The sequence below is a fragment of the Triturus cristatus genome, chromosome 1_1 (genome assembly GCF_964204655.1).
Source record: "Triturus cristatus chromosome 1_1, aTriCri1.1, whole genome shotgun sequence".
Lineage (NCBI taxonomy): Eukaryota > Metazoa > Chordata > Amphibia > Caudata > Salamandridae > Triturus > Triturus cristatus.
Genome location: NC_140579.1, coordinates 224,045,777 through 224,069,158, shown reverse-complemented (window position 1 = coordinate 224,069,158; position 23,382 = coordinate 224,045,777). Strand labels below are relative to the sequence as shown.

At 47.7% G+C, this 23,382-nt stretch overlaps 1 protein-coding gene across 2 annotated transcripts in view; it reads left to right on the top strand.

Annotated features, from left to right (window-relative positions):
* Positions 1-23,382, top strand: part of LOC146870023 (solute carrier family 41 member 1-like) — a 182,341-nt gene that overhangs the window by 21,960 nt on the left and 136,999 nt on the right. The window contains exon 2 of one of the 2 annotated variants that reach the window (XM_085624571.1): positions 10,050-10,122. The exons of the other annotated variant lie outside the window; for it this stretch is intronic. The gene's annotated coding sequence lies outside the window, so the exon portion shown is untranslated. The remainder of the gene's footprint in view (positions 1-10,049; positions 10,123-23,382) is intronic. 2 annotated transcript variants of the gene reach the window in all.

The following is a 23,382-nucleotide window of genomic DNA, read 5'->3' as shown; positions in this document are numbered from 1 at the left end:
ACGAAGGACAGGAACCGCCGGCAACCGCGTCGAGTTGAATGACCTGCAAAACAAAAGAAACAAAAAGTTTATAGCCTCCTAGAGGCTGGGTGCGGCAGACCTGGGAGTGCGGGACAAAGAGACCGACTCCCGCGCTCCCCGGCCTTTTAACCTGAATTTCTGGGCAGGCCAGTTCTAACCGGCCTGCCCCCTGCTCCTACTTGACCCGGAAGCATCTCAACTGCTTCAGGGTCAAGGTGGAGCCCCCTCAAGCCAATCCCCGCTGCGGTGCACAGGGATGTGGAATTCCTATAGCCCGACGCCCGGAACCTATTGTTTGGGGTCAAGGACAACAAGTTTTCATGTGTATTTTGTCCTTGGGACAAGTTGGCCCAACACCCTACAGCACAAACCCTTTGGCTGCCATCAATATGGATCAGGGAAAGAGATTGCTTACAGTTAAGATAATATTTGTGTCCATGTATTAATGCTGTTCTAACCTGTATTTATGGTTCATTAATGCAAAGCCTTTACTATTAGGGTGAGCGCTCTACGTAAATGCTGTAAGCTCAGACTGCACAGACAGTGATTCCAGTATGAAAATGTATACACACGTTTTCAATGTTTAGCAATATGAGGCTATGTATATTGCTCCCAGAATGCTCTCTGATTAGATGCAAATATTTGCATAAGCTTGAAAGCAAGATTGAGGATTCTTTGCTTTCAAAATAAAATGTTCACAAAAAAAATGCAAAAACATTTCACTGAACTACTGTAAACCTTTAGGTACCATTTCTTTGCAGCACATTTATTAATGTGTTGCTGTATGCTAGTATTTCCCCAAAATATTCATAATGGAAAATCAATAACCAGTTTTAATAACGTTATGGGAAATATCAAAATAAACAAGCATTGGTAAAGCCAGTAGGTCTGAAATTGTTGGTCAGCTTTTTGGTTTTTGTCAATGCGTGATTTGTTTTGGCATGGTTTTTGTAAATCCTTATTTGTGTGGGATCTACCGGGACTCACCATTATAACAAACATTAGCAAAAGCAAACATTGTTTTTGGTCTCAAAAAGCACACGTTGCCACAGTTGTTCCTGGCACTGAACAAAATGACTGTGTAGATATGCTCTTGTGAAAGTACTGAATGCTGTCACTCACAGTAAAGCTAGCCGATAGACAGAATTTAATAAACCCAAAATGTCATGGTTAACACCCGACCTAATTATAGGACCAGTTATTAAATAAAGTCTTAAAAGTGCCTCCATGTCCTTGCATTAAGTGCAGATATGCGGCTTTCCTGAATCACAAGACTTTACAGAAGTAGGCCAATAAATAGTACTAGAAAATATTTGTGAGCTGCATTGTAGCATGAGCAATATGCAGGTGTAGATTTGCTCATGCGAAAATCTCAGTGTTTGCAAGTTCATTTTCACTCAACCACTTTTTTCTCAACCCTGCAAGAAGTTTTATGTCTGCCATTGTCAGGAGTAAATTTCCAACCTTTCCCAATATGGGAAAAGATTAGAGGAGAGTTGGTGAAAACCCTTAAAACATGCAAGTTAGTAGGTTTGCACAGACTCAAAAGGGCACTCATACCCTAGAACTATTGCTTACCATTACCTTCAGCCTCAGTATGTAGATCTGCGGAAACGTGACAACATAAGGCAATTGCTAGTATTCAAACCCTACTATGGTAGGAGCCCTGGCATAAACAGAGAGGCTATGTCAGAGATTATATATAATGAGATTGTTGCCACAATTTGCCGCCGCATTACATGGCACAAAAGGGACATGTGGATTTTGTTACAGGACAAGAAGATTTATGAAGCAACCTGCCCCATGGACAAGTAGATATTTCATTAAATTCCACACCCCTGGGTGCATCCACCGCATCATGATGACCCGGTGGAGCGCGCCGCACCAGGGAGAGCAGGAGAGGGGGTCGGTGCGCCGCCATACTTGCTGCAGGGCCGATGCCGGCCCTGCCTTTTTCTGCGCAAGGTTGTTGGTGCTTTGAGGTGGGAGCGTGGTGATTGCACGGGACCGGTAGTCAGGGATGTGGGTAATTGCAAAGTCCCTTTTGGTGTAATTCTCCCAGGCGAGGGGTATAAGTGTGATTGTTGTATTAATTAGCCTGCGTGGTAAGAGTGATGAGTAGGTGGGGGTGTTACGAAGCTACTGACTGATACTCATGTAGGGGGCCTTTACTGTTTGGAGGGTGGGGCCTGGGATAGGCGAGGGGGCGATAAACCGCCGAATTGTTGTCAAAAAGGTAAAGGACCCTGCCCATGATGACTCTTTTAACGATCTCTGTGCGGCATACAGGTATCTCGCCGGTTTGGTAGCGGGTGCAGTGGTTGGTCTTTGCCAAGTCGGGCTCCTGCACTGCATATGGTTAAGGTATTTTACAAATTATGGTCTTTGTATTTTGGGTGATTCAGGGGGTATTTGTTAAGCCTTTCATACACTGTCACTTATAGATAATTACTCAGTTCCATCAAATACTCTGTTCCACCTCGAATGCATTGTGTGTTTGAGAGCCCTTGACCGGTGCTCTCTCGCACACGCGTCTAATGTTATTTACGGTGTTCCTTCCGTCTTTATACACTGGCCGCATTGGAGAAATGCACCCGTTTGGCTTCTCACGCACAGACTTTGTTTACACCCAATCCTGGAACAGCAAAAACCGACACACACTCAGAAAATGTATGTGATGCACCTCTCTCTAGGCATATAAAAACACACTATTGCCTACCCTCCTCGAGTATACTTGAAAATCGAGCCTTTTGCTCTTCACAGAGTGCAACACCACTGCCCCTGCCGTTCCCAAGGGACGATCCCAATGATCACTGTGGATTGCACCTCCTAATTTGAATGTTCAAAGCCACAATAATATATGAATGTCCATCCAGTTATCAATGATGTTCAGTTGTCTTTATTCTTCCTTCACTTTTGCAATATAAAGCACCAGGCAGCCAACGCGTTTCGTTCTTTTCTGAAAGAACTTCGTCTGGGCTGAAAAAATATTTAAAATACTACAATGTATATTATCTAAAATTGCATCAGCATCCAACATTGCTTAACACATAATAGAGACAATTTTAAAATGATCTTACAACCATTTCATATCCCTATTTTGCATATACATGAAATAGCAAAACACATACTGAAAGATGAGCACCCTAACTTTTCTATATCTTCATTTTAGTCACTTTGTGTCCAAAAATAATTATTTTGTAATGATCACTGCTTATGAGCTCCATGTAATTACTTTCAGTCGCTACTGGACTTACTTTTTTCTATATATTAAAAATAACCTCAATCTATATGGTTGATACCCAGTCCTCATTTACATGCATTTAGTATTGCATCCCTCTATACAATATCCTCATCACATGTCCCTGGTAGGCCAATCTAATCTTGCCCTATCAAGTACATCAGCCATTTTTTTTCTCCTTACTTCTTACATATTATATTATGTAACATTCCCCTCTTTTTATGCAAAAGCTTTACAGAGAGAAGAAAACGGGTGTATACATACTTCGTGTAGTTGTAAACAACACAAGTATACTTTTTAAATGCAGGCTCCTTTTTAGCCATAACAACTAGTTACAGGAATAAAGCATTTGACAGCCAGTGGGTAGTGTATCCCATTTTTCCCTCCTGTCTGGGTTAGGTCCCTTGCCAATACAAATTATGCAGGGTCAGAATGATTTCCCCTAATAACCACTTAAGCCAGCACAGGTAGAATGACTCCACTCAGTGTGAGGTGGGGCCCTATGACTAAGCGTGTCACCTTATGGTGGATGAGGGTCTTCCATCCTAATACCGTCCGCTCTTGGCAGGGTCACCTTTAGATCCGTCAACACACTTGGTTAGAAGAGTTTTGGGATAACACAACATTAGGTTCCTACTGACCACTTCACAGAATACTTGGGGTTTATGCAAAAAAAAAAACGTTAGGAGTACTCTTGGGTGTTTACTCTCCCCTTTAATAATATTACAAATAAATCCAGTCAATTCGGAATTTTGCCGCCTTCTGTGGATACAAGCAAGTACCCAACTGGGTATCACTTACAACAAATGGCAGATTTACATGTCCCTCTCCCAGAGGGTGGTTGAGGCAGTGCTCGGCAGCTTGCTGGGAAGTGGCGGCGGTAGCTTGATCGTGCTCCATCCAGCTTTATGGAGGAGGGCTGGCAAGGCTGTTTCTTTGTCCAGATGCAAAGACAAGGAACTTAATATAGTAGATTATCATCATCTGGTCACAATTCTCACCTCTTTATTTCCCAAATACAGCAATCAACAGGTGAAAGGTGCTCCATTTAACTCTGCAAAGCACTGGGAGTTACACTGAATTCCAAATGCAGCACACCAAAATCTGACATTTTAGCTAGAAACCGACGATATCCACAAACTACAAAGAACACAGAATATAGCAAGTGCAAGAAATATGTACACAATAAAAATACAGTAACATTAGCTTAAGATTAATAAACCCAAATAAATGAGCATCACTTAATTGCACACACCATGGGTTGAAACAGTTGGTGGAGGTGGGTGGAGGGACAGATGGGTGAGTATTCGAATATTTCAGTAACCGTCTAGTAAAATAAGTGTATCGGTACTTCATAAACTGCTGTTAACCACAAAGTACCAGTTAGTCATGCTGCTTCTCTAGGATGAGATGAGAGCACGTCTGTTGCTCCTTAGCTGGATTGACCTTAGAACCTTGGCTGGTAGCACTTTGGGACTGGCTCTTAATTGTCTTTAGGATCACGTTAAAAAAAAAAAAAAAGCTACAACTTTCAGTTGGACAATAAAAAAAAGTCTAAAGAGTCAGAGTGCGTAATAACAGCATCCAACAGCTCCAGATTCCTTGCTGCACACAGGTACAAGTCTTAAGTCAGTTCCACCCTCTTACTCAGGAGGGTCAACCAGGCTGCACCTACTTACCTGTTTACCTTGTCTACCCCACCTCAACCAGGTGTGCGATCGTCCTAAACCCATTGGATTTCTTTTTGTAACCTCCCATGAGGACACTCCCTATTACATGTGTAGTTACGCCCTAGGTTTTAATTACAACCTCAAGGCACTATTTTCTTAAAGGCCTTCAGACAAAACACTCACTTGGTCCTAAACAAGTTTAGCAGTGGTTACTTTACTCGCTAGCTCACCTCTCATTTATATTAGACCTTCTATAAATTTCCCTTCCTCAGCTCCACATAGAGTACAACCTAATCCTGAATTAATATAATAATTTCTCTGTCACATTTCAAAGCTGTTAATTGTATGTATGGAAATAGCCATTTGAATGTACTCTGGTGCTGTCTTGCATGCAATGCATTATGGGAGTACCATATGTGACAAAGTTTGATGCTCACTAGGGACTTCTAGGCGCAGCTTGCGGTACTGCACTTACACATCTATATTAGACCTTCTATAAATTTCCCTTCATCCGCTCTGCATAGAGTACAACCTAATCAAGAATTAATATAATTCTTTGGTCACATTTCAAAGCTACTAATTGTATATATGTAATGTACTGTCTTGCTTGCAAGGCATTATTGGTAGGGTGGATTTACCGTATCTTCAAAGTTTGATGCTCACTAGGGACCTCTAGACGCAGCTTGCGGTACGGCACCTACACATCTCACATTTATATTAGACCTTCTATTAATTTCCCTTCATCAGCTCCACATAGAGTACAACCTAATCCGGAATTAATAAAATAATTATTTTGTCACTTTTCAAAACTACTAATTGTATATATTGAATGTACTGTGGTACTATCTTGCATGCAATGCATTATGGGTAGGGTGGATTTTTATTATTTTCTTACTCCTTGTCAGGGCTTCGTTTCGGGTTCAGATACATCAATTGTCCCCCCACCCCCACAACGCCCTATTTATTCTCCAGTCGTTGGTAACAAACGCGGCAACAAGTGCGCAAGCTATCCCATCGACCTTTTACCTCTGAAAGGTACTCTCGTACCGGTCCTCCAATAAGATTTGACCGAGACACGCATATAGTTAAAAATGTTTATTGTAACTAATATGCTCTAACATACAGTATACATGCCACAACAAGCAGGACAATGCTTAACAGTAATACAGTCAGCATCGCAGCCAGTTCGTACATTATAAAGGGAGATGTCATCTTATAAAGACCATGGAGATAGGAATATAGTGCCTAACCTCCTTCCCCTTGGAAAGAAATATTATCTATTAGAAGATCTCTGGGTTTTGTCAGCAGACCCCATACCTTAGAGTATAGATGTGATTTCAACATTGAAGGTGAGTGTTTCTCTTCTCCCTGGAAAGATCCCTCTCCGAGTGTGTCTACCTAAACATGTATCCCCATAATATCCAAGTACGAGTCCCTACTGTGCACAATAGGTGGCTCCACAGGAAATTGGACTGCAATTGGATATGTTTCGGACCAGTGAAAGGGGCGGGGGGGGGATGTTATCTTTCCCTTTTTTGTTAGTTTTTAGTATTAGGTTTGTCGAGGAAAATATGCAGTGCATTATTACCTTTTTGTTTTAGTTATTTTTTATTACCTGTTCATGATGTGTAACTTGCATTTATCCTACTCTTCTGGCATCACATGTCGATCGGATGACTGATTCTTCTTATGTTCTGGAACTTTGCAAGTATATCTAATATTGACAATGACATTGTGTTAGACCTGTCAGCCCTTTGGGTGGTCCCTCCGCATCATTATGTATTTTGTCCAACTTTTGCCTCAAACCCTGTTATAATTTTTCCTTTTTGGGAACCACCAGACTTGTTAGTGTTGATGCAGGGTCAGGGAGCCATTTTCCCTACCCCTGGAACTTCTGTCTGAGGGCCTGAGACACAAAATGGTGGCCATCCATTGTCACCTGTGACATAACCAGAACTCACTGGAGGTTTCTAGAACCTCCTGGAACATTCTAGAACCCTGTGACAGTGGGAGGCAGTTCAGAATGTTGGGAGGCCATCTCAGAGTGGCAGTTGGCAACTGACTGGAGAAGAGAGAGGACAGAGTTAGAAGGAGGTCGGAGTAAGGCAGCAGAGGTGGAAACCAGTGCTTGGAGTGGGGTTCAGAAACCCACCCTTGATGCTAGTCCCTACTGACCAAGCCCAGCCTAAAGCCCTGTGTGGGACCAAGACCAGAAGAACCATCTTAAGAAACTGAACATTTGAAACAGGCCTTAAAGAGGAAGAACAGCAAGTTCCTGACCTGTTCAGTGGTGTCCTCCTGGAGTCCTGACGTCGAGAAGCCTGGAGACCTGGGGCCTGAGGTAGAGAAGCGGCGCTGACAGAAATCAGACGTCGTACCCGGAGCCGCCAGAGGTCGAGTGAGGGCGCCGACGGAGGTCATGGAGAGGCGCCGGAGGTCGAGTGGAGATTCACCCGAGGTCGAGGTGAGGGCGCCGACGGAGGTCGTGGAGAGGCGCCGGAGGTCGAGTGGAGATTCACCCGAGGTCGAGGTGAGGGCGCCGACGGAGGTCGTGGAGAGGCGCCGGAGGTCGAGTGGAGATTCACCCGAGGTCGAGGTGAGGGCGCCGACGGAGGTCGTGGAGAGGCGCCGGAGGTCGAGTGGATATTCACCCGAGGTCGAGGTGAGGGCGCCGACGGAGGTCGTGAAGAGGCGCCGGAGGTCGAGTGGAGATTCACCCGAGGTCGGGGTGAGGCGTCGACTGGGGAGTGAAGTCCGCCCACCGGAGTCGCCGGAAACTGAGCTGAAGCGCACCGGAGGTCGGGAGTGGAGATCGTACTCCGGAGACACCCGGAAGCGGGGAGGCCGTGTCCCTGCGACGCCGGAAGGCGACATCGAGACGAGGCCGCCCAGCAACATCGAGCCGGAGCCGCCTCACGACATCGACACGGCGCCGAGCGGAGCCGATCATCGTGAAAAGGGCAGTAAGTGGTAGAGGGGGCGTCTGAGGCCCCGTGTAGCCCTGAAAGACCATCCTAGGGGTTAGAGGGGTGTTAGAACCAGCCTGGGAGTGCCAGAGGTGAACTGAGACTGGTGCAGTGACATCTGTGAGGGGCTGTGTAGTTTGGAGGGCCAAATCTTTAGATTACTCTTGTTCTGCCTCAGCTTAGGCCCCAGCCTTGACCAATCTAGGTGGGACACCCCCATGCCATCCAAATGACCACAAGCTGTATATGGGCAAAGTAAGACCAAGTTACCTCATGAAAGTGATCTGATCTGTAACTGTCATTGATTGCTTTACTTTATTTATTGAAGGTGCTTTATTTATTGCCTTCCACTAATTTATTCCTGCACTGTATTTATTTGCCGTCTGTATTTATTGTACATCTATTTATTCTTTGCTTAAGGAGGACCTGAACCTATTTATTGAAATTCCAAAGTAGCATTGTTTTTTTGACCTGCTCTTTTGAAGGAAAATCCTATTGTATTGTATTTATGTGATGAAACCTGCAACTAAGAGAAAATAAGATAAAGACATATATATTTTCAACGTGACTTGCATAATTTTTACGGTGTAGTGTCGTTTTTGGAACGGATGAACGCATGGTTATTGTGAGGGTGTGACGTACGCTTAACACGGTGCCTGCCCCCAACCGCTCGAGCCAAGCTACCACTGTGCTGGGAACCTGGTGACTGCTAACCAGGTTGCCCGGTTTCCAACACATTGTATCATTTGCAACTGCCTTCTTGTAATGTACAGCTGTTATTGATATTGACAACCGCTTTCTGTGTGTTGTTCACTTTTGAAACTAAATAAAATGTTTTTTTTTTTTTTTAAGTAAGAGTCCCCAGCAGCAGCGGTATATTTTGTCTAGGTGCTAGGGCCTGACCAAAACAGAATAACAAGGCATTGTTTATCGACCTTGCTCACAATGTTCAGACTAAACTCCAGGAGCAGGCAGAGAATGAACACAACAGACAGTTCTCATGTGAAAGGTATAAACAGTCTTGCAAAAAAAGTTATGTAGTAACCTGTGCAAAAGCAGCATCATGGCTGCATGGGCCATGCTAACTTAGTGATGTCGACAATGTCCCTATAGGCCACATGATAATCTCTCGCCCTTTCAAGAACTGGTGCCAACTTGGAAGACCTTTGTGGATGTAATTTTCAGCTGACTGAAATCACCCCTCACAACTACAGTAACTGTTGCCAGTGTAAGTAAAACTAACCAGAATTAATTTGGAGCCATGCAGTGATTAAAGCTTGGAGCTCAGACAATGTCCAGGTCCCTCATGTGGACCAAAGAGGGCTCCTGTTACACATTCTGATCCCATCCACCTTCCCACCCCATTCCATGTTTTGACAGTAGTTGTTTGGCCTGTGAGTTGCTTTTCATCTGAGCGTCTGATGACGTTCTGGTCCCTGTCACTTTTGATCTCTGAACCATGTGATGGCTGGGCCCACACCAGTAGTCTGGTTCACTAGATGATTCAGACTGAATTTCTTTGTCCTTTGTCGAACTCAAGATGCTGTTGTCCACAAGGGGGGTCCTAGGCCAGTACGGCCCGAACTGCTGATCGGTTTTGCTACTGTGTTTAGTAAGTCTCATCTTTATCCCTCAAAGGGGGAGGGGCAAGAAAGGCTGCCTGTAAGTGTCCTTTGGAAGGCTTGACAAGCTTACGCACTACGTAGAACACCATCCAAATACCAGCAAGCTAGTTCATCTGGTGGCTACGATATGAAACCAAGCCAGAGGCACCAGTAGATGGTTAATAACTTTAAACTGTAATGATCACAGCTTTGTCAAAACCTACAGTATATCAAGGTGTGTTAATCCTGTCCGAGACGTAGATTATGATGCATATTTGAACGCAGTAGTGTTTTTCAACGATGTGGTGGTGTGAAAGTATAAGTAGTAGGCTTAAAGGTTTGGTTCATGCTATCCTTTGTAAAACGTATTTAGTGTCTCTGAAACCTTAAATGTATAACTGGGAAAACCAGTGCCTAGCATTTAACCTGCCTGACTGTCTATTTGATGGCCTCATTTTAAGTTGGTATGCCTGGACACTAAAGGGCTGGTGTGTGAAGGTTTGCGCCGCAGCCATCCCACCTAATGTAATATTTTTGTCCTTTTTAGGCTGACATGTTTCCCCTGAAACTTCTCCTGCATACACAGCAGGAGCTGCTTCTGTGAATAGTAATAAATAATGGTAAGTTTGGTCTGCCATGCATACTTTTCATGTTATAAAGAACAAGGAAACCCAAATGAAGTCAACCAGGGATCATGGGAGATTAGTTTTTCTAAGGACAGTGGTCCCTAGGCAAAAGTAAATGAGGGCAGGGAATGAATATAGACCCGGTCAGTGCTATATTTTTGGAAAGCTGTCCAGCCGGACAGTTGTTTAATGTTCAATATTTAAATCCTACATGGATTAAACAGAAAAAACAGTTTCCGTGAGACCAGTCTAGTATGGGGATTTTGACCCCCAAGAAGTGTGCATTGTCCTGGCGGTACCCCTTCTTGAAATGTTATGCTATCCTGTTTTTATTGTTTGTGTATTAACTAATTGTAAATCTTTTATGTTTTTTTAAACCGAAATAAAGATGATTGGATTGATTGTTTAAGATTTATTTTATTTATTTATTTTTTTGTTGCACATATTTGTGGTTTTTTTAGGCCTCGCCTATGCAGCGTGCCTGCGCTATATAGGAAAGAGACCTTTAGCAATTGGCACAGCTTTCCCGGCAAAAACATGCACGCGTTGCATTGCTTCCAATGGCAACGCGTGCACGTCTGGCGATTCACTTACGGGAGCGAGCAGCTGGCGCCATATGTTATCAATTATCGCGCCTTGCTGCTCGCTCCTGCAAGGGAATCGCGCAGGCCCCCTCCTCTCTTCCCCGCCCCCTGCTGCCACGCACGCTTGTGCTTGTTTAATTGGTTGGTGGTCCAACTTTGATCAGTAATTACACAAAAATAGGCGCCTACATCATTTTTAGGAGAGCGCATCGGGAAGGTACAATTTGGTAACAAGTCTGTCCTGATGGAACTGGGATCAGCGATATGCCCATTCTACACAGCTTTGTGCTGCAAACGCACTACCTGCCGTGCAAATGTACAAGTACTTATAAAATCTTGTTCAATGTCACACCATAGACTGATTGTCTGTGCCACGTCCCCGTCGATCCAGCCAGGGGTCTATTATTCTGTGGCATCATGGCACGTTGTCTACTCTTCTAATTTAAGGAGAAACATTCCACGCATGCGTGCCTTCCTAGCTTTTATCGAGCATCTCGTGCGCCGACAGTACAATTTTAAAAACAGCCCCCCCGCCTGCACATATTAATATATAAAATAACTGGAGACACTTTTTAATCACCCTGCATCCTGCTTGATGGAGTGCCGAGTGTGTTTGGCAGTGGGCGCCCCTAGCAGCTCGCGTGTGGATCACTCCAGCTAGGCCTCACCTCTTCGTGACAGCCTTTTCTGAACCTACTTATAACCTCCCTTTTCACCTCACACTGAGTCTGATACCGGCTCCGACTGCCCTTCACACTTTAAGTGTTGGGATGCTCCAGGAGCAAATTAATTTGTTCCTCATTGTTTCATTTAACAATGACTAATGTGGGGCTAAATCGCTGTTGATCGACCCACCTTGTTTCAGTGTTTTGTTCCTGGCAGGTCTGAAATAGTTACAACCTAATAAATACCGCCACAGCCGCCTCTCTATTGTGACAGTTTGCTATCTTTTCACAAAGGATATGAGAGCAGTAAAATGTATGTTTGTATGAGCCTCCCCCCACCTCCATCGCCTCCTGCTGCGTGTACCGCCTTTCATCGTCTGTGGAAGAGGTGGTGAAGGCAGGGCTTCCCTCCCTCTTCTACTGTGTCATCTATTGCCTTTACTTAGTCTCTTTATTCAGAGTAGGGGTTTTTGTGCTGAGCCTGGGCACAGGGGTTGGATCAGTGCGGGAAAATGTAGGGGGACTGTGGGTGGAGAATCAGAGGGCAGGACTAGCCTGAGGATTGGGTCGGTGGGCAAAATCAGAGGTGTGGCCAGAAAAGAGCAAAACATCCCAATTATTAGTATTTGTTTGGCATTTCAATCACCAGTTACAAAGTTACAACTTATGACGTTGTTTAATTCAACCAATAGATACACGTTTATTTAAGGTTTAATATGAGATATTGACGTTAAAATACTTTCAACAAGTGGGATACTTCTTCAATCGCAGAATGTCCCATATAAGCTTGAAAGTGGAATCACAAGCCATTTGTCATCAGAACTTCTCCCCCCTTTTTTTTTTTTAGGTCTCTCCTATGCAGTGCGCATGCACTGAATAGGTGACCTTTAGCCATCGTGCAGCTCTTTTTACAAAGCACATACTCGTGCTTGTGGTGGCTTACGCCTTGCGGGAGTGCGCAGCGGCGCGCCACAAGCATGAGTATGTGCTTCAAAAAAGAGCTGGCTTACGCATGCACGCACCACTGCACAACGAGCTCGGTCCACTCTTGCTGGAAGCCTCCCGTAGGTCTTGGTCTAATGCTGCCTCTGTTACCATATTAAACAAACCTACTGCCACTGTTTGTCGTCAGAGGTGCCATCTGTGCAGGTAAAATACGTTTTCTTTAAAATAGGCATTACGGGCATATTTTTGATTTTGATTTTTACTGCGTTTTTGGGAACTACAGTGACGGCATTCACCCCCTGGCACAGTTAATGTTTTGGCATGATCAGATGCATGCCTTTTAACCACAAGCCTGCTTGTTTGTATCATACACCTGCTACTCTAAGTAGGGAGTGCTGGAACCAGTTAACACAGTTGCAAAGAAAAAGTACATTAGGCCAATCCAATCTACATAGGACGATTCGATTTCTGAATGTCCCTTGTGAGCCTCGCCCCCCTCACCCCTCGAAATCCAGGACCTCCCGTGTTGATTTAAAAGCAGCACTTTCAACCTTCAAAGTGTCCCGTTGCAATGGGAATGACACTGCGCCACGGGATTCTGCAGCGGTTGCGGGCATTCTCGCCCATCACATCCACTCCTTTGAAGGCAGAATATCTTCTTTGGAACCGTCACAATTAGAGCTTTCAAGCAGCCCGCATGGCCAGTGCAACAGGACAAATGCACATTCACTGTCCTCGTTCTGCTGTCCCTCCCACTTGCACTGCCTTCTGCTTCCCTGGCGTCGGTCCCGTTTGCAAAACTGCTCCGGACTCAACCCCCCTTCCCCCCCCCCCCCCCCCCCCCCCCCCTCCTAACAGTATAATTTGCCTCATCTAATTCCCTTTTGTCACATGTCGTGCCAATAAAGAACCTGGCTGGCGTTCTAACACATCAAAACCAACTTAAAGGGGCACTATATTCAGACCACATGGAAATATCCAGAACATTCAAGTGTAAGAAAAAATACAAGTTCAAAAAATACACTCTGCTTTCAAGGAGGACTGATATATGCCAGAAAACTACTACCACGGGTGCCCAAAAATTAGCCATCGCCCAATACAGGCGCCCAGGGCAGCATGCACGCTGCAGGAAATAGAAATATGAAACTACTTGAATTAAAAGAAGTAAATGCATACCAGCAATCTAAAACTCTAGCTTTTCTGGCATGTCTGGTATTTCTGAGAGGCAGTGAAGTGAATGGTTACAAGAACTCAGTGCTCAATGAGGCAGTGCTTAGTAGAACCATCAAAGACCACGCAGATGCCCCATTAGCTTCCATGGCCTACATAACACTTGCATATCACTTACTCTCCATTCGCAAAGCCAACAATATCCAGTGTGCTATATGAAGTGCTATATTATAGACAAGAATGCCACATACTTACACATATTCTTCACTGCTACTTGCTTGGCATAGCCAATAGGTCTCGCCTTTGGGACCTTATAAGTATTTAGTTATGCAGCACAATATCCTTGGTGCAACAACATCGACTGTTGCATGGCTAAACACTTATAGGGTCCCAAAGGCGAGGCCTATTGGCTATGCCAATGCTTGTTTGTTGCCAACGTGTGCATGCCACTTGTCAGTGGCAACATGTTTTACTTTTACACTTTTAATGTCTATTGCAGTTTTTTGCTAGAAAAAAAATGCAGGCTTGCAAGACCTATCGGTTTTGCCAGCGCTTGTTTTTGTTTTATCTGCACTCGAGCTTTACTCTACCTTGACTTCTATGCCACAGCTGTCACCGGAGGACACTAATCGTGTCTTCTATATCCACAGTAAATAGTAGTTTACTTGGATAGTTTCAGACTTGTCATTTCTACGTTCGGAAACCAACCTGGGTGTACTGTGTGTGGTGGAAAATTCAGTAGAATAGAAGGGTGCAGAGGAGTGCGACAGCGTCTGTAGGGATGCCGGATAGCATTGATGCCAGCCTGGCTATTGAGAGACTTTACAAATAGGATTTTTAAGCTGGTCAAACAAATCCTTCGGGCAATGAATCACATCGCAGACCGATGGGGGGTAAAAGGTCGCTTTTATTTCAGCAACGACAATTCAATACAATAATACAATCAATGAATTTGCATGTAACCCCACATGAAAATATCCCCACTGAAATTTCCCCATATTGATCCCCCCCCATGAATTTTCCCCCGTATCGATCCCCCATGACTCAAGACTTTTTCCCCATCTTGATCCCCCATGACTTTTTCCCCATCTTGATCCCCCATGAATTTTTCCCCCATATTGATCCCCCATGAATTTTCCCCCACCTTGAACCTCGACCCCAACCCCTTAGTTTGTCCCCCTTCCTACCTCCTGCTTCATTCCTCTGTCCTAAGCTATTCTGTCTGCCCTAACCCTTCCTGCCTGCCTCAATCCCGTCCAAATCTGCCACCAGGAAAAAACCCCTGCAAGGGAGTTTTTCCTGTCTTTCAGGAGACCCCTAACAGCTGTGAACCTGTTAACGCAGACCCAACCTGATGCTGAAACAGAAAATTAGTATTTGGATAACTTTCAAATTGGTCAAATTGGAACCAAGCTGATCATGGGCATAGCGGACCGCTAAGCTTCCGCAATACCACCATAGCCCCTTGTCTTCGTTGGCCTGTTTTAGATGATTCTAAAAGAAAATTTAAACAAATTAGGTGTAGTTGATACATTGGAATATTTTAGCCCAGGAAAAAACTGATTTTCTTAACAACTCGGATATCCTAAAAGCCCAAAGAATAACTATAACATGCAGACTTGAAATAATGACGCTTCCAATGTGGAACAACAAGGTCTAGGCAGTGTTGGTACAAATGCCTCCCAGTAACGGAAAAAATATGTAGGTTTGCACAGCACAGTGCCACATCCCTGTATGTAAGGCCAACCTAGGAAAATAAATGCTCGCTCCCAAATCATCTAGAGAGGGGACATAACCCTAAAAGTACTTACCATAGAGAGAAAAGCCTTAAAGCTTCCCCGCAATGGTGGTAAGGGATACATACTTATCAATGTTGCTCAGAATAACACGCAGTATGTTGATGTTACTGAGTAAAGAGCCTACTTGATCATTGTTACAACAAGCCGTATATGACTGGAGAAAATTCGCACAAGCCCTTATGTAAGCTAAGCATGCGCTGATAACAAAAGAGTCCCACCACATCTTTATCTTCATCCTGCTAGAAAACATACCGCCTGAGGAATCTAATCCTTCCTTGGTCTGCTTTGGGTGCCAAACACAAGGAATGCTATTACTGAAAACGAGATCACGCATCTACTATAAAATTGTCCATACCAGATATATGCTGAACTGTAAACTCTATATTAAAAGCATGCAACACAGCACACAGCATGAATCTCTGCAACAAGTCAAGCAGACGTTTTGCTTTTGCCTTCCTACCAGTTACCAGATCCACTTACAGTTCGCTGTGGATATGAAAGGCACTGATTTGCTGCCAAATACTTAGTCAAAACTGTTAACACTACGATCAGAGGAAAGAATTCAAAGACTGAAATACTGCGATTCTCATTAATCCACGCACCCTTTCCTGTCTAAATATCCCAAAGCCAATCTCTCCTAGCGCGTCTTTTTTTTTTTTTTTTTTTTTTTTTTTTTTTTATTATTTTTTTTTATTTTTACTAAGCATACACACTTTCGCCCAGAGACCTGGTAGGAAAAAACGTCTCAACTTTAAGAAACATTATCTCAAACTCTGAATCGGATCTCATGGACAGAGACGTTCTAAGCCTGTGATGAGGAAAAGAAACGGCAGCCATAGTAACGCCCAACCTCTAACAGAAAAATCTCTCAGCATTTAATACCCTGCGAGCAAAATTGAGTTGACCTAGTAACCACTGTACTCCAAAAAGAGTAAGTTTGGTGACATCCTAGCAGGCATCAGCAAATGCGCAATTCCCTGCACTTTAGTAACTGGTCACCTTACCTCCCATTTTCACTGCAATAAACTACATACCGAAAAAAATATGAGGCATGTAGAAGATACTTTGACTTCTATTTAGCCCGAGGCCCGCCTACTCTTGCATCAAAGATTAAAAGAAATGGATTGCCCTGACACACTTTTGTGATCGAACAAAAAGAAAATTATCCATATAATGGGACACTTGGGAATGAAAAGATCGGAATGAGAAAATCCCTTGCAGGAAAAGAGCTTAAAACTCCGAACAGCTGACTAGAGACTGCACAACCCGTGGGCAGAACTTTGTTGACAAAGAAATGTCCTTGAAAGTGTATGTCAAGGAATTCAAAGTCTCGTGGATGAACTGGAAGTAACATAAAAGCAGATCTAATGTCACATTTTGGCTAACTCCGCTCTGGAGCCGGCCTTCTTACCAGACCAAAAGCTACCTCCACTAAAACAAACTGAACCACAATGTCTTCCTTGGTGATAAAATTGTTCACAGACAAAACTTGTAGCCAGGAAACTGTTGTATCAAGTGAAAACCTCCCTAAGTCTTTCTAGGAACCATTCCCAAATGAGAATTAATAAGGTTGTGAAGACCAAGAAAAGAAAGGGGGCCAGCCAACCTACTCTCCGCAATTTCAGAGTGTATTATAAGTTATAACCTGTGAGGACTGTTCTGCAGATTTTAAATTTAGAGCAAACCTGCTGTGTCTAGGACCTTAATAATTTGAGCTGAAAACCTCCTTTTTTTTTTTTTTTTTTTTTAAAAAAAAACTCCCCCACTCAAAATTCGCAGTTTTTTTTTTTTTTTTTAATGAAGATAAAGATTTGAAGCTATTTACAAAGCGTGGAGATATAAAATGTTGATGGACTGAACAGTACAAAATGCCCATGTTAATGTTAACTACAATTCAAAGGCGTCACTGACTATACTACAGCCTAAAGACAATACCACTGCATTATATAGAAATATAAGCCTACTGCCTGACCTGCAATATAAACTAACACCACTGACTCACCAAAGCCATTGCTGCTGATTGACCTACAGTAAGTAAACATTACAAACGTAACTGCTTTTTTACGTAAGGCTGTAATGGGGCTCCCATCCCTCTACCTGGACTAGTAAGGAAACCGAATCTTTGGTCACTAAAAACATTGCAAAAAAGGGGGTGTTGGCCACATTTGGCTATATTTACATGGATCCTTCTGTTAGAAACCTGTTAGAATTCCAGCAGGCTCCTGTAGCGAAATCTTCAGATTTTGCCCTAGTGCCCACCCCACTTAGGGTGTGGAGCAATAGCAAGCCCACTAGCAGTATGCATCGTAGGGAAAGGTCTCCGAGAAATACATCTGTTGCACCCTTGGTTATCCACTTCACCCCCAAGGCTTCTCTGTAACTAGGGCTAGACGGGCTAAAAAATCTTGCATAATGTAGTCGGGCAAAAAACCCCAAATCTTGACTGAGCCTTTCTAATCGAATCCAAGTATTCATAATTGAGATTGAACATTCTGGAAATCTTATACCGCAAAAACTTGCAAAAAACAGAAAATTTGGGGGGCGTGGCCAAGTAAGATGGCTGACTGGTAGTGCACCGAGTCCGCTCCGGCCCCACGGACTCCTGTAAGGGGCTAGACGGGGGCTCTGGACTGGCGCACTGCGAGGAAAACACTCGCGGGACACTTGTGGAGGCGAATGGACCGGCGGTGAGGCTGTGGCGGCCCTGGTGCAGCTAGAAAGCGAGCACTGACCCGGGAGCGGCGACCGAGCAAAATGGCGGCGGAGGGCCGCGATCGCTCGCCGAGCGGCGGTCCGCCCGGACTCAGGAGAGTGACTGGAGGCTTGTCGGGGTGACCGCGCAGCGGGGGTGACCACCGCGGCTGGAGTGAGGCTGAACCTGCCGGCGCCGGAGAGTGGGACAGCGCGCGGGGCCACCTTACCGTGGGACTCGCACGAGGAGGCGGAGATTGCGGCCATCACGGAGCCCATGAGGAGGGACGGCGGGCCGACGGGAGATGAGTGGTCCACCCTGACGGAGACCGAGGCAGGCTGGAGGGAGCGGGGGCGCCGGGGGCGATCACCGCGCGCCCGGGCGCGAAACGATGCCTGACTCCAAGATGGCGACCAAGTAAGACACCTGCCGGCATCGGGGGAGCCTCCGCAGCACTGGTTCTCTGGCGCGCTAGATGTGAAGGGCGCTCTGAGATGTAGGTGCGGGTCGGCGCTGGTGAGGAATTTCTGAGGCACGGCCCCTGGGATCAGCTGAGCGCCTGGAGGCGGCGGGCGGAGACAAGTCGGTCCCTGCTCTAGCTTCCGGGGTCTCGGTGGCCGAGCAGTGGTGGTCGGACGCAACGGGGCCATAGAATTGGCGGAGGCGACGTCGCGAGGCACGGAGGGGACGGTCTGATGGGGAGGTCGTCCCGTGCGCCCCCGACAAAAAAGGCGCCGAAGCCACAGGAAAACCGCGTGGCGAAGTACTTCCAGGCGCTCTCCAGCACTGCAGACGAGGGAGGTCCGGGCGGAGGGGACAGCATGGCCTTGACGAAGGACGACCTGGTGGCCACGCTCCGGGACTTCAAGAGGGATTTATGTGGTGAACTTAAACGGGACCTCCACGCCAGCCTGGACCAACTGCGTGGGGACCTGACCGAGAAGCTCGGGGATCTGCGCCGCGATGTGGACGCCGTGGGGTCTCGAATCCTGGAGGTGGAGGAGAAGGTGCAATCCCTGGATAGTGCCACTCAGGCTTCCCGGACGGAGTGCTCGGAGCTTCGCGCTCAGCTGGCGCAGTCTGCCCTGAAGCTGGAGGACTTGGAGGATCGTTCCCGGAGGGAGAATATACGGGTGAGAGACTTGGAAGAAGGCGCAGAGGGTCCGGACCTGGAGGCGTTTATTATTGGCCTCTTTGGGGAGGTGGTGAACAGGCCAGACCTGAAAATAAAAGTGGACCGGGTGCACAGGGTCGGACCACCGGTTCACGGCGAACGCCGGAGACCTAGGGATGTCCTGGCAAAGCTACACGCCTTCCCAGTCAAGGAGGCCATCCTGGAAGCGGCTAGGAAGAAGAAGGAGGTCTCGTTCCAGGGCTACAGTTGCTCTCTGTATCAGGACTTGTCGCAGGCCACCCTCGTACGGAGGCAGCAGCTCCGCCCGGTGACCAGCAAACTCAGAGAGGACAATGTGCGCTATCGTTGGACCTACGCCTTCGGGCTCAGCTTCGAACGGCAAAATAAACGACACCACATCACAGATTTGGGGGAGGGGCTGCGTATCCTGGGCCTCCCTACGGAACCGGAGGAAGGAGGCCGTCCGGGGCAGTGGCAGTCGGCTCTCAGGGGGAGCAGTGGCGCAGGGCGCAACGCCAGCGAGGAGGGCCCCACCGTGAGTAGAGGTCGCGAGCTGGAGGTACGGGATTCACCGGGATGCAGTTCAGGAACGACCGCGGGGGGTCCTCCGGCCGGGAGGGACCCGAAAACCCGAGCGGCGAAGCCAGGTGGCTGGTGACGAGACTGTGACGGCTCAGAAGAGAGGTGCGGCAGTCTCCACATGGACAATGAGGTTACACGGACACTGAGGTTTTTGTTTTTCTCTAAGAGCCCTTTGTCTGGCACACATGTTGTTGATGCTCTGCCGGTTGCGGAGCAAGTTGATGAGGTTAGGAGTTCGATGGGGCGGGGTCTTGGTTACTTTCCCTGGAACTACCCAAGGTTCGAGGGGTTCCATGGTTGGGTCCTGGTGGTGGGGGGGAGCGGGCGGGGGGGTGGGGGGACGTGGGGGGGGTCGGGGCGGGGGGAGAGGGTGGAAGGGGTAGGCTGCAACAAAGACGTGGAGAGGGGCCAGGGAGGGGCGGCGAGACATCAGAAGGGGGGGCCGGGGGACGGAGGCGAAGAGACGCTGAGGTCAGGTACCGGTGGATCCCACAACACTGGGTGGAGAGGGGGGTTTTCACTCACTTAAGATGGTGACGTGGGCTACATGGAACGTGAAGAGCCTGAACTCGCCCCAGAAGAGACAGCAGGTCTTGAAGTACATTGTGGATCGGCATGTTAAGGTAGTTGCTCTGCAGGAAACACACCTTACAAGGGAGGATGTGGGTAGGCTCAAGCATAGGGCATTCCCGCAGATATTTCACTCAGCGGCCAACACCAAACATAATGGGGTGGCGATACTGTTCCATAGCTCCACACCCTTTCAAGTCGTAGATACACACAGAGACAAGGAGGGGAGGTGGCTCATGCTCAAGGGGCGGCTTCAGGGCCAACTTTGCACAATTGCGGTCGTGTACGCTCCGAACACGGGACAGGCGGTGTTCACAGCGCGCATGTTGGGATCCCTGGGCGGGTTCGCGGAGGGTCCCATCATTCTGATGGGGGACTTTAACTGCCTGTGGGATGGCCTCCTGGACGGCTCCCACGCTACGGGGGCCAGGTCCTCAGTGTTCTCCAAGCGAGTCAAGGACCGCTTCGATTCCCTGGGTCTGCAAGATGGGTGGAGGGCTCTCCACGAGACGGCAAAGGACTATACCTTCTATTCCCATGTTCACCGGACTTACACCCGAATAGACTACATTTTCATTAGCCAAGCATTAGTGGGGAAGGCGACGGGGGCGCAGATTCTCCCCATCTCGGTCTCAGACCATGGGATGGTTCTATTGGAGCTCCAGTGGGGGGTACGGGGACGTGGCAGATGGTACTTTCCTGGGGCCCTCCTGCGAGACCAGGTATGGAGGGTAGAACTGACCGAGGCCATGGGGGAGTACTTCCAGGGCAACCCACCTGAAGACACCTCATATCAGAACACATGGGACACGTTCAAGGCGGTGATGAGGGGCAAATGCATCCAACTACAGGCGTCGCTGCGGAGACAACAGGCACTGGAACGGGAGGCACTAGAGGAAGAACTCAGGGGGTTGGAGGGCAGACACAAAGATAAACCCACTCGCGACCTACAACGACGACTCACGGCGGTGAGGGGTAAATTGCGGGCGATTTACAGCGCCAGGGCGGAATATACATTGCTGAGGCTGCGACGCGCGGGGTATGAACAGGGGGACAAGGTGGGCTCTCAGTTGGCTCGAAAGCTCCGCATTCAGCGTGCGAAATCCTATGTGGGAGGCATTCGGGTAGGACCAGATCGGGTCACCCACGAGGAGGCGGCAAAGACTAGAGCCTTTAGGGATTTCTATGGTGAGCTGTATGGGGGGGACCCGCTGGCGCAAGACGTACAAGCGGCATATCTCGATGGGGTGGAGTGCCCCCGGCTATCAGCGCTGGACCGGGAGCGGCTGGACGAACCTATCTCCGAGGAGGAAGTGCGGAATGCCATAAAGCGTCTCAAGCTCCATAAGGCGCCTGGGCCCGACGGCTATACCGCTCACTTTTATAAGCACTTTGTAGACGAGCTAGCCCCGCATCTGACGGCTCTGTTTCGGGCGGTGGCGAAGGAGGCCAGAGTGTCCAAGTCAATGGCAGAGGCGGTGATTACGGTCCTGCCTAAGCCGGGCAAGGACCCGTTGGTGTGTGCGTCATACCGCCCCATAGCACTCCTGAACCTAGATGCCAAGCTTTACTCCATGATCTTAGCTAGCCGCCTGGATGACCTGCTACCTCGATTGATCCACCCGGACCAATCGGGCTTCATTAAAGGGCGCCAGACGCACGATAATATAAGGCGTACCATCCACCTTATTGAGAAATCATCCCGATACAAGATTCCAGCTGTGCTGGTCGGGTTGGACGCCGAAAAAGCGTTCGACCGCGTGGACTGGCCCTTTCTCTTCTTGACCTTGCAAAAATTTGGGTTCGGGGACGCTTTCATGGAGATGGTGCGAGCTAACTACCGCCATCCTTCCGCGAGAGTGGTGGTCAACGGGACACCTTCCGAGCCCTTCCAACTGACTAGGGGTACTAGACAGGGGTGCCCGCTGTCCCCTCTGCTCTTCGCCCTCAGCATAGAGCCTCTTGCCATTCGGGTGAGGGAGAATGCATCCATTAAAGGGATACGGTTTAGCGGGGAGGACCACAAAATCTCCCTCTTCGCGGATGATATTCTGCTGACTCTGGGGGACCCACATGTCTCTCTGCCCGCGGTGCAGGGGGAACTGAGGGACTTTGAGAGAGTGGCGGGGTTCAAGGTCAACATGACCAAGTCATACAAACTCAATCTCACACTCTCGAGAGCGGAGGTGGCCTCGCTCAAATCCCGGACGACGCTCTCATGGGCTCAACACTCGCTACAATATCTGGGGGTGCAGCTTACGCCGACGGTTTCGGGACTGTATGGGGCCAACTACACCACAGTTTTGCCGCATTTGTGCCAGGAGCTGAGGCGGTGGACGCCCTTGTATATATCCTGGTTGGGGCGAATCAACGCGGTGAAGATGATGGTGCTGCCCCGGGTTCTTTACCTGTTTCAGGCCTTGCCGATCCCGCTGGAGAAAGCATTTCTTCCGCAGCTGAAGATGTTGATCACTCAGTTTGTGTGGCAGGGAGGGAGGGCCCGGCTCCCTTTTACGGTGCTTCGGAAACAAAGGGCGGACGGAGGGATGGGGCTGCCGGACTTTGAGCTTTACTATCAAGCGGCCCAATTGCGGGTCGTGTTAGAATGGACGGCACGGGAATCGGAGAAGCATTGGCTTCATATGGACCGCGCGATCGCCGGCAGATCCATCTGGGATCTGCTGTGGAAACCGAGAAGAGATAGATCGCCGAATGCATATCTTAGCACGCCGACGCGCACTACGCTGGAGGTTTGGGATAGGGTCACGCGGAGAGAGGGGTGGACGACATTCCCTTCCCCATATACCCCGATACACTTTAATCCGGCCTTCGCCCCAGCCAGAGAGGAAGGTCCCTTTAATGGGTGGCGAGAGGGGGGGGGTGTTTAAAGCTGGCGGACCTATTTGATAAGGGGACGTTCCGCTCGTTTCAGAACTGTAGGAGTGAGTTCGGGGTTCCCAACAGTGAGCAGTTCCACTATTTGCAGCTCAAACACTGGGCCACGGCGTCACCATTGAGGGAGGCGGGCTGCCGGAACCTCACGGATATGGAGAAACTGGTTTTGACGCGGGCGGGCTCTATGAAGGGGGCAATCTCGTCTCTCTATAGGATG